The 11674-nt window shown below is 40.5% G+C and overlaps 1 protein-coding gene across 4 annotated transcripts in view; it reads right to left on the reverse strand.

Annotated features, from left to right (window-relative positions):
- SEPTIN11 (septin 11) overlaps positions 1–11674 on the reverse strand; it is a 106956-nt gene that overhangs the window by 58881 nt on the left and 36401 nt on the right. The window lies entirely within an intron of this gene.

An 11674-nucleotide genomic window follows, 5' to 3' on the forward strand; every position in this document is an offset into this window, starting at 1 on the left:
CTTTTATTTCTATCCGCTTTTTGTCGAGAAAATCAAAGCAGTGTATAAAGATTAAAATACCTCAATATATACATAATATCTCCCCCCTCTTAACAAAGGATTAAACAGTATAAGGGTAAAATTCAACAATTAAAAACCAAAGCAATTAAATAACCAATACCAATAACTGATAATCATGGGCTGAGTCATCACATGTGTGGGGGATTCCTGTGTGGCCGAGTGTTTTATTCCGGGAAGGCCTGCCAGAAGAGATCAGTCTTAATGGCTTTCTTAAAGCTGTCTAAGTAAGTAATTTGACGGATCTCGTAAAGCAGGCCATTCCATAAGTTGCATAATGCATGTACACTTAATGATTCTGCAGTTCATATGGGAGGGATGTTAGCTCAGAGAGGAACTGTTTTCCATGCAAAAGGTACCAGGTTCATCCCCATACATTTCCTCCAGCAGAGTGAAAAGTTTCTTCTTGAAAGGTCACTGCTGGACAGGAATCCGAGATAGACAAACAGTCTCATTTGACTGAAGAGAGCTTCCTGTGCATTGTTGGATGTCATTTGAAATCTTCTGGGTGAAGGGTAGTATATAAACCTTCTTAAATGAGCAGTTTGGGGAAGTTTCTTTTATTACTGTTATTATGATTATTACACCTCCCTCAGTCCCCATGCAACCAGGGGGTAAAATTCCAAAGACTCTCCTTTCCCACCCCATGGATGTTTGTGTATAAGACAACAAGAATTTATTTTTAAAAAATAGAAAGAAGACTGACAGTAGAGAATAAACACATAGAAGCTCTGGAAATAAATGTTTCCCTCACAACCATCCAAACTGCACAGAAGGAAAGTTTACCATGTGACTGGCAGCCACTTCTGGAATTACTATCTCCATTTTGAGCTACTATTTTTAAACCAAGCAGGCTGTGCTAACCAGAGCTAATAAAATGAAATGGCACAACTGTGCCCTAAGTTATCTACTGTCCTTCAGCAGGCCCTAAAGGAGAAGGGAAGGGCAGACGATCCCTCCTTAAAGGACAGAGAGAATTCCTCCTTCTACGGCAACCCATGGTTTAAATTTAAGTCACAGCAGGGAAACAACAAGCAAAAAATAATTCCAGTGTTTAGTTTTACTCATACGTTCAGCTTTGCTGAGATGTATTTATTCTAAGCAGCAGACGGATATGACTATATCCAGATCTAGTTTCATTAATAACTGCCATTAATGTTACACTGTGCTGTTTCACTGAGACATAATGGTCAGACCCCCACTTGTTCCACTAAAACCTTTAAGATGAGCCAAGAATACCTTCTGAAATCAGCCTTACAAATACATCTGCACAAATTGCAAAACCACAAACATGTTTTGCACTGCTTATATTAGTCATTCAAGGTATAACACAGCTTGAAAGAAAAAAACTCTTGCCTGGAGGAAATTCATAATAGATAAGTAGGCAAGTGGCTATTTAGGATTCAGTTTGCCATCAACATATGAGGGCCCATGTTCCTCCTGTGTCACCATTAACCCCAGGCTGGGGTCAGGCAGACTGGATGTGGATCTGGTGGATCCAGTCTGATCTCAGCCCAAAAGGCCCTTGATCCGGTCTAAAAGTCCAGCTGTTTGCAACTCTGAAACTCTGTGGCAACAGCCAGCAGACCGGATGGACCTGCCACTGCAACCCCTCTGAAGGCCCTTGTGATGGCCTATGGTGTTGGAAGGGGGCACCTGGCCATATGGGTATACCCAGGTGCCTCATTTACACCTTACGGGTTGTGGCAGGAGTCTTTAGAGAGGCTGTGATGGTGGTGTACGGTGGTGGAAAATCCATGGCATGGTGGTGGGGTATGAACACATGCCCATTGTCACACATTGTCCTTGTCCTCTGTCTAGCTGGACTTTTAGCAGCATTGCCATTGAGAAGATGGTGAAAAGGGGTGAGAGAAACATAGACTTTTGATGTTGGCTAAGTAACACGTCTGCAGTAAAAAAAATGCACACAAAATAAATAAATAAATACATAAATAAATAAATATTCTAGCTGACCCTACTTTACCTCTGTGGATGCCTTAAAATCATCTAATGGCGCATATACATACATACATACATACATACATACATATATATTAGACAAAACATCCAAAAGATAAATAAAAACATAACTAGAGCACACAACCCATATAAAAGCCTCCCTGGCAGGATTATGTATTAAAAGCCAGCTTGAATAAAAACATATTTGCCTGCCGGCAAAAGGGGGGGGGAGATGCCTTGTATGGAAGGAAGCTCCAGAAGGTGGGAACAGCCACCAAGAAGGCCCTCACTGGTGTCTCCAACAAATGAGCCTGTGATCGTGGTGGGACCAATGAAAAGCTTCCCCCTGTAGATCTTAGGACCCTTGCAGGTTTGTATGAAGAATCTTCGATACCAAATTTTCTGTCTCTGGTGCCATTTCATTTGTTAAACAAGTAATGCTCAGGAATATACAGTTTTTTTATCCATGGATTCAGGCATCCATGGCTTAAAAATATTCCAAAAAATGTAAATTTCAACGAGCAATGGGGGACAACTTTTTGCCAAGAGGGATACCATTTTACCATGCCATTGTATTCACTAGGAATTGGGCATCCACAGATTTGGTTTTGAAGGTAGGTGAGTCAAGGAACCAAACTCCAGCAGATATCAAGTGTGCACTGTATCTCTTTTATGAACTGGGGTATACCTATATAGGGCTTTCTAATGTACATTCCATTTTTCATATCTAAAACAACTGTTCAACATGAGCGTGGATACTAGTCCCAACAGAGGCAAGCAGCAGTCACAGAGGAAAGCCAGTCACAATCAGCAAAAAAGAAAAGTGGGCAGGCAGGCCACAAAGAGAGGAAAAGTCTTGTCTTATAGGATGTGAGGCATGTCAATTCAGAATTCCTTGCAATCATGTGATGTACTGTTGTAATTGTTGTTGTTGTCTGCTTTCAATGAGTTTATGACTTATGGCAACCCTAAGGCAAATCTGTCATGGGGTTTTCTTGTCAAGATTTCTTCTGAGAAGGTTTGCCATTGCCTTCCCTGAGGCCGAGAGCTTGTGACTTGCCCAAGGTCACCCAATGCATTTCATGGCCAAGCGGGAAATCGAACCCTGGTCTCCAGAGTCACAGTTCAACACATGCTCCTCCACATTTCCCAAAGATCTGTACACTAGATTTCTATATTTGTCAAGCTATACTGTTTTTTCTGGCTCCCTTTCCAGCTCATACTAATTTCAAAAGATGCCACATATACAAAGTTTACCAAGCCAGACAGTGAGAAACAATATGAATAACTAACAGAGTGAGCTCTTGATTTAATTTAAATTCTTCCCTCCCTTAAGGGAAACCATTGCTCCTTCACAGCTTATTCCTGCCAAGCAAATTATGGAGTTTTAAGTTTATTCCTTTCCTTAAGACCCCCATCTTAAAGAAAACCTGTTACAATAATTTACTTGCTCAGTGTTGCAAGCCAACTGCAGTTTGTGGGAAATGAACCAGCGATCCTACAACGCACTAAAACGCATCTGTAATTCATAGGAACACTCTTGCTACTATGTGTCTGAACTCAAAGAAGTGTGCTTACTTTTGGAAGGATGTGTATGAGCAACAATAGTGTAGAATAAATCTGCATTTAATTACACGGACTGCAATACTTTTGAAAGGAGAATGCAATGCTCGATTAAGCGGCTAACTTGTACAAAATGTAGAACAATTCACACATGTGATGCTGCCTGTAAACCTAAACAGGGAACATAAGACTTGATTTTGGATGATAATTTGTGTGTAATGTATAAAAACTGTTTGAATTTACTCTACAAACATTACACATCTGCTTTTGCAAATCAGCATCCTAAGCATGTAATGCCAGAATACGTAAGGACAAAAATACCCACAGAATCATTCTGCATGACAAGAAGGAAGCAAAAGTGTAATAAATGCAAGTTCAGAAAAAATGATGTCATGCATTGAATAAATTCAAAGAGTGAGTTGGAGAGATGGAAAAATATTTATATGACACAGAGAAGGCAAAAGGGTATTGGGTCCACCAAAACACCTCCTGTAGATCCCACAGAGGCCAGTTTTTCCAAGTAAAACATGTAACAAAGCTGCAGGCTTTAACTGAGCCTGGAATAAAGAATATTAAGGACAGTGAGATTGTCATACTTCAGCCACATCGTGAGAAGGCAAGACTCGCTAGAAAAGACAATAATGCTAGGCAAGACGACAATAGAAAGAAGACCGCATACCAGATGGATAGACCCAAACAAGGAGGCCACAATCCTGAGCCTGAGCAGAGCGGTTAAAGATGGGGGAGGGGGGTTGGGGGTTGGAGACATCTCATTTTAAAAGGTCACTATGATTCAAAGCAGACTTGAAGGCAGTTGGACTCAAAGGCAATTAACAACAACAACAACAACAACAACAACAACAGTGATTCCCAGAGTTGTCCAGCCAGCATGGTAAATAGCCATGCTGGTTGGAGAATGCTGGGCACTGTAGTCCCAAAAGTAACTTTTCTAATTGCTAAAGCTTTGAGCATCTCTCCTTGAAAAATCGTACAAGAGACATTTAACAGCTCTTTCTTTCACTTCTGTTTTTAGTGGCTATAATTTTGGGGTATATTCATTTTAAGAGAGGCCCAACTCAATGTGACAACCCTGCTTGGCTCTCTCCAGTGAGAACAAACATTGATCTTCAAGGCAAACTGTTTGGCTAAAAGGTCAGCTCAAACTCCAAGCAGTAATAGCAGCATTTCTGCCAAGAAACGACATAAAAGACCATTTTCCTTAAGGTTTTTCTCCTAACCACTAACATTTCTATTTGGAGAAGGAGTGACTAATGCATATACCAGCTCTCATGTCACAAATTGCTAACCAACAGAAAGCTGGTGGATTTTTTCATCTTTTTCCTTTTCTGGTAGGGAAAGGGCGGGAAGGGGGAAGACAAGAACCATGTGTATGCATTCCTGCAAGTCTTGTAAAGCTAGTAAAGACAAAGAGGGGGTTAAGGAGGGAAGAGAGAGCGCACATACACACAATATGTGACAAACAAGTATGAAGAATTTCCAAAGGCACAGTCCAATCAAGAACAGATGCTTCTCTCCAGTACCCTTCATTTGCCTAGCCTTGAACTGCCAATCTGAAACGCTGCATTTAAGCCAATAAGGTGGAGTGCAAATCAGTCATTTCCAAGACTTCTGGTGGAAATGCCAAATTACTACTTCTCTTCCCCTCATTGCCTTCCTAACCGCTTTCCACATTCCCATCACAGGCTGTTGGGGGACAAAAGAAATGTGACTAAGGAGCCAAAGGGGAACTCAGAGGAAGCCTGGAGTGTTGCCTCTCCAGTTGCAACGGACTGTGTTCTTCTTGGCTTGTATGCCCGTTTGCTTCCTGCTTTTCCCTCCAGTTTCAGAAGAAGAAAATTCAAGCCAAATGTTTTAAGGGGGAAGGAGACTTTTGCTTGAACGTCTGTTGGCCAAATTCTGTAGACTACATTAACAAGGTCACCAAGGAACTCCCAAACAAACTGGTATGGAGAACGAAGACAGGGAAAAGCTTTCCCCCTTTCTCACATAATACTTGAATTCTTGGGTCACATCAACTAAGCTCAAAGGATGGAAGGCTGTGGACAGCTAAATGAACTACTTCTCCACACAGTCCATAGCTAAGCTGTGGAATTCACTATTGGAAGATGTATAAATACCTATCCTCTGGACAGCTTTAAAGGCAGATTAGATAAATTCATTGATTTAGGGACCTCACTGACTACTAGAAGGAGCGCAACGTATGATTTCCAGCATAAAAGGGAATATGACAATGGATGTCAGTTAGCTGGGAGTGGGAAATGGAGGCTGTAATTGCATTTATATTCTGCTGGAGGGCTACCTGATTGACCACTGTCTAAATAGAATATTGCACTAGACAAGCATTTGTTGGGCCTAAATATTCTAAAGGCACCAGATCCCTCATATCTTGGACAGTAAGCAGGGTCAGCTCTGGTTAGTACTTGGATGGGAGCCCATCAATGAATACCGGGTGGGGTATGTATTCCCTATCACCATGTACAGATGTGAGAGCCAGATAGTGAACAATAATTAATTCCTTATATGTACATGCTTCTTCCTCCTTCTCCACTCCACACAAGCCAATTTCCTTCCACACTTTTACTATAGCTGGCTGTTACTTTCAAACTAGGATATATACCAAAAAGGCAAGGCTACATTTCAGGATCAGATATACATCCCCTTCTACCCTGCTGAGCTGCTGTACAATGGTAAATGCAGCAAATATGCAATTAAGACGCCACCAAAGAACAGAAATACACTGGAACACTGCACTGATGTAATTAAGCGACTCTGATCCTTAGACCAAACCAAAATCACAGTTATTGTTAATTGCAGCAATCAGGTGCAGTCAGTACAAAGCAGAGTAGTGCACTTGCAGACAACAGTTGCTAAGCATCAGCCAAAGAGAGCATGCGGGAGGCAATGATGGGATGCAGGTAAAGATGCCAACGACCCAGGGAAAAAAGGCAAGAGAGATTTTCATCACCCCTGCGCCTGAACAGCCATTTGGTCTGCAATGACTGAACACTGTCATTGTATTTTCATCAATGACAGTGTTCATTGGAATATTTGTAATAATGTAATGCAAAGAGCATTGAGCCAGAATGGCATAGTGGTTTGAGCATTGGACTACAACCTGGTTCAGTCATGGAACCACTTGGTGACCTTAGGTAAATCACACTCTCTCAGCCTAAAAGGAAGGCAAACCCCTCTGAATAAATCCTGCCCTCCCCCCCAAAAAACCCAACAGCAACCCTGTGATAGCTTCATCTTAGTGTTGTCATTAGTTGGAAACAACCTGAAGGCACACAATAAAAGCAACAACAAACAGAATAGCATATACTTCTCTCACATTTACTAAAATAATAATAATAAGAAGAATGAGGATGAGGATGATACAGACCAAAATTAGGCTGTATCTGATATATATTATATCAACAGTTCAACTTTCTTTTGCTGAGAGATAATTGTAGTACCTTCAACCTCAATCATTCACTCTGCATTACTTATGAGTTCCACTTCAAGCTGATAAAAATCTGATTCAGCACAACCAGTCAAACATCCTAGCTCCAAATCTGCCCATAATCCCAGGGAGATGGACCAGTCAGTATTAACTAAACCTTTGAGTACTAAACTGAAGCCAAAATGCTTAGATTTTTGCAGATGGGAAAGAAAAGTATAATAGCTGCACATCAGAGACTCTCACCCAGTAATGAATTTTGCTCCTATTGTGTTAAGGCAGAACATTTTAAAAAATGTGTAAAGTAATTTAGGCAAGAGGGATTTAAGATGACTCGGCCTGCCTCTCTCCCTTGTTACAGCATTATTAGATGACTACAGATGTGTAAGCATCCTGGAACTCTATCAGCATCAGCAATGTACCAAAAAAGAAAAAAAAAAGCAAACTTGAAACCCGAATACTCTTTTCATAGGCAAACAGAGAAAATAATGTTCCCACCGTTCCCCCACATTCTGTGTCCACAAGGGAGTAGAGTCCTGATGTATTTGATTCTACTTCTCTTGAGTACCACCATTATATTTTAGGCTGTGTACCAGATTTCAGAAGCAGCTATACAGAAGCCCATGAGGCAGCTGAAAGTGTCAGATTATCCTAAAGGAATTGTTCTAAAAGAATTAACAATGAAACTGATAATACAATACCTGCAGCACAGGCAAAATGAATGTGTGCTCTATGCAAGCAGGCGGAATGAGATGGCAGAATAAATTTCAGATTGTTGGTGGGGAGGGCTGTATGATTTCTATACTTCTCCTTGGGTGCATCTGTACTATAGAAATAATGCAGCTTTAAGTGCTGAGCTCCAATGGAATCTTGGGATTTACAGTTTTACAAGGTCTTTACCCTTCTCTGACAAAGAATGCTGTACAATGGAGCTATAGCAATTAAAGTGGTGTCAAACTGCATTATTTTTACAGTGTAGATGCACCCATTTTGTTGTGTGTGCCTTCAAGTTGTTTCCAACTTATGGTGACCCTAGGCCACCATAATCATGGAGTTTTCTTGGCAAAATTTGTTCAGAAAAGATCTGCCATTGCCTTCCCTTGAGGCTGAGAGTATGCATCTTGCTCAAGGTCATCCAATGGGTTTGATGGTGAATTTGGGAATTGACCCCTGGTCTCCAGAGTCATAGTCCAACACTTAAACCATTAAGCCATGCTGGCTCCCATAGGAAAGGGGAAAGCTTTCTCTGCAAATAGAAAACTAGCACACAGTGAGTCGACTGGGCTAGAATGTTTCCACAACCAATACCTATAAGTAGTTTTCTAGTTACAGAGAGTCTATTACTTGACCCTTTCTCCATAGATATATTTTAGAAAGCATATATATGTGTTCTTCCTACTTTGAAGGGTAGTATCTATTTTACCATGTCGTGAGACTTGTGTTCCATAAAATTGATGAGCATTTGTTGCCTTCTTCTGAACATTTTCCAACTTGTCTCACTCCTAAAATATTGAACCCATCAAGACGCAGGAATCTCAATGGGATGAAATGGAAACATCACTTTTTGTTACTTAGGGACTTTTCTTTCAGTAATGTTGCATTGCTGACTCATGTTCACCTTGTGATTGACTACAATCCTATAACTATAATCCTGAGATTATTTTCACCTGTTTTGCTTCCAAGTGAGGTATCCACAACACAAGCATGTATGCATCTGTTTCACATACATATGCAAGCACACAGCCTTTAAATGTATAACTCTCTGTTTGTATCTGTTGAGTTTTACTCTCTAAATTTCACCTTGGTTCCAGTTTTTCATTTTAATAATCCCATTCTCTTCGATGAGAAAAGGACAATTCTGTTCAAATCCTTCACAAAAACAATACTGCAGCCATCTCCCTCCAATCTGATTAAGTCTGATGAGGATATCATCGGACAAAGGCTACTGCAGAATAAATGGAATAGAACAGATGGTATAGCAGGGAAGGAGCAGGAATCATGGCGATCCTGTCCGATGTTGAAATGCAAACCCAGTATTCCTCACCATTGTCTATAATGGTTAGAGGTGATGGGAGCTTTAGTCCAACCAACATCTAGAGGGTCACATAGCTCCAGTCCTGTAACAGAAAATCTAGCAATATGTAAAGTCTGGTAGTGTGGAATTCTAAAATACACACTGAGTCATTATATAAGTGGTCCCGTTTTCAACTGTGAAACATTGGAGGGCAAGCTCTTCAGTAGAACTGCATACAACACTTGTAAATAGTAGCAAATAAATATTTTAGTGTTTCCCACCAGCCACATTAGGAAATACTTTCAGCTTATCCCATTTGGACCACAGCAGTTCCCAGAGAACCACTTCATCATGCTTCACATCCCTCAGTTCATCTATGACATAACGTCCTAGAAGGCATGATGTTTTGGCTGGCCAATAAAAAATGAGCTTTTAATAACTTGCAAAAATTCACTGATTAACCCATTAGTAACCAATTTTTCATTCTCAGAGTCACATAAAAATTTTGAGTCAAGTGTTCCCTAATGGGGTCATCCTAATGGGGTGAGATCATTAGGAATGAAGGTGATCAGATACAATTGAGGACAAAGTGCCTTACATGTTTACATTTCATGTACCAGGAAAGGCCATTTTAGTTTACAGACAGATCTAGCTCTACAAGACAGCAGTCTACATCTATCACCTGAACAGTTGTAAACAATCATCACCACATTTCAGCCACTTGCCATTTATGGCTTTTGTCATACAAACAAAAATCTGTGGGATGAAAGCTATCCCAAGAAACTTTATTGATTTTTGCCACTAATATTTTTTTGTTCCAGCCAATATAATGTATTATGACAAAAAGGTCCATCCTGTTTTTCAGAAAACTCTGACTATCCCACAATACAAGAAGTGTATATTTTGTTTTGTTTTATCTAATTTTATTTTATATTTATTACTGAATAATGATGGAGCTGGAAGGTACTGCAAGGGCCATCGAATCCAACCCCCGTGACATGCAGGAATACACACCTATGGCACTCTTGAAAAATGTCCATCTATCATCTTTTTAAAGACCTCCAACGATGATGAGTCTACGGCCCTCTGAAACAGTCTATTTGACTGTCAAACACCTCTTACAGTACACTTCTTCCTAGTGTTGAAGTGAATTCTCTCTTAAATAGCAGAAAACAAGCTTGCTTCATCTTTTATGTAACATCCAATCAGATATGTAAAGATAGGTATCATGTCACTTCTCAGTCTTTTCTTCTCCAGACTAAGCATACCTAGCTCTCTTAGTCATTCCTCATAGGGCCTGCTTTCCAGACCTTTGATCATTTTGGTTGCCATCCTTTGGAGATGTTCCAGCTTGTCATTTTCCTCCTTGCACTGTGCTGTTCCTGGACACCTTATTCCAGATAAGGTCTGACTAATGCAAAGTGGAGTGGCATTACTACTCCCTTGATTTGGATACTATAATTCTGCGGATACAGCCTAGAAATGCATTGCCTTTTTTTGGGGGGGGGGGGCCCCCATCACCCTTTCGACACCCCTTTTTAAATGGAAAATTTTTGTACCTCACTCTAGACTGTAATTCTCATCTGGGGTTGCATAGGGCTGAGAAAAGCCATACTGGGCAACATTCCCTCCCCTTTCCTCCTTTGCATTTGCGCACATACTCATCAATTATGTCACATACCTTCTGTCATAAGCATGCCTGGTATTGGCTGCAAGCCAACTGTGATGCAATGAAGTTGTGATATATGGGTGGATTCGCTGCACTGTGGGCTAGGCTATACTAGGAGACAGTCCCACCCAATTACATCAACAGAACATGGGTCTCGTAATGTGGACAGTTGTTTGCAGACCAAAACTGCTAATAGCCCTGCCCATTCTTCAGCAGACTGTAGCTGAGTTTCCATGTGATACTACTGCTGGAGGAAGGAGGATGCAGTGTTACCAGACTCCTCCAACTCCATCCAAGCAGTCTGCCATGACCACTTCTCATATGACCCATACATGGTTCCAAATTTCACTACTCCTAAGTAACCAAGTGATTTGGACATCTAAGTGGTTTATCCCATCACAAAATATTATGATATATTTGCAATTTCTACTTTAAGGGTTTTTACAATGACTTTTCATGCCAGAAAAATAAACCCACACTTAGTAAAAACAAAGATTTTAAGAATATTTCTAACAGACTTTCAGACATCCAAATTCTGATACAGAAATACATAAAAGCCAAGCATATGCAAACATGAAGGCACATGAACACTGCTATTTCCTTTCACACAGAGGCAGTAAATTCATGGCTGACGTGGCATTTGGACTCTGGTTTAAGTCCAGAATTTGTTCCACTGCACCTCAAAACTCTAGTAAAATACAGAATGCATTACAATTTCACTGTATTTTATTATCCTTTCCATCACACCACAGTCCTAATTTTGGAACCACAAAGCAGTGGTTGTCAAAACTCCTTAGTTCCATAGTTAACTCAATTGAACTGGAAGCATCCTGCAGTGAATAGCTAATGTCTTTAAGTGAAACAGGAGAAAACACACCAAAAAACACCATCACACCCTGGAACTGTGATTCCAAAAAGTGTTTGTTGACCCATGCAACCACACCCTGAATTG

Source organism: Sceloporus undulatus, chromosome 5 (assembly GCF_019175285.1).
Source record: "Sceloporus undulatus isolate JIND9_A2432 ecotype Alabama chromosome 5, SceUnd_v1.1, whole genome shotgun sequence".
Taxonomy (NCBI): Eukaryota; Metazoa; Chordata; class Lepidosauria; order Squamata; family Phrynosomatidae; genus Sceloporus; species Sceloporus undulatus.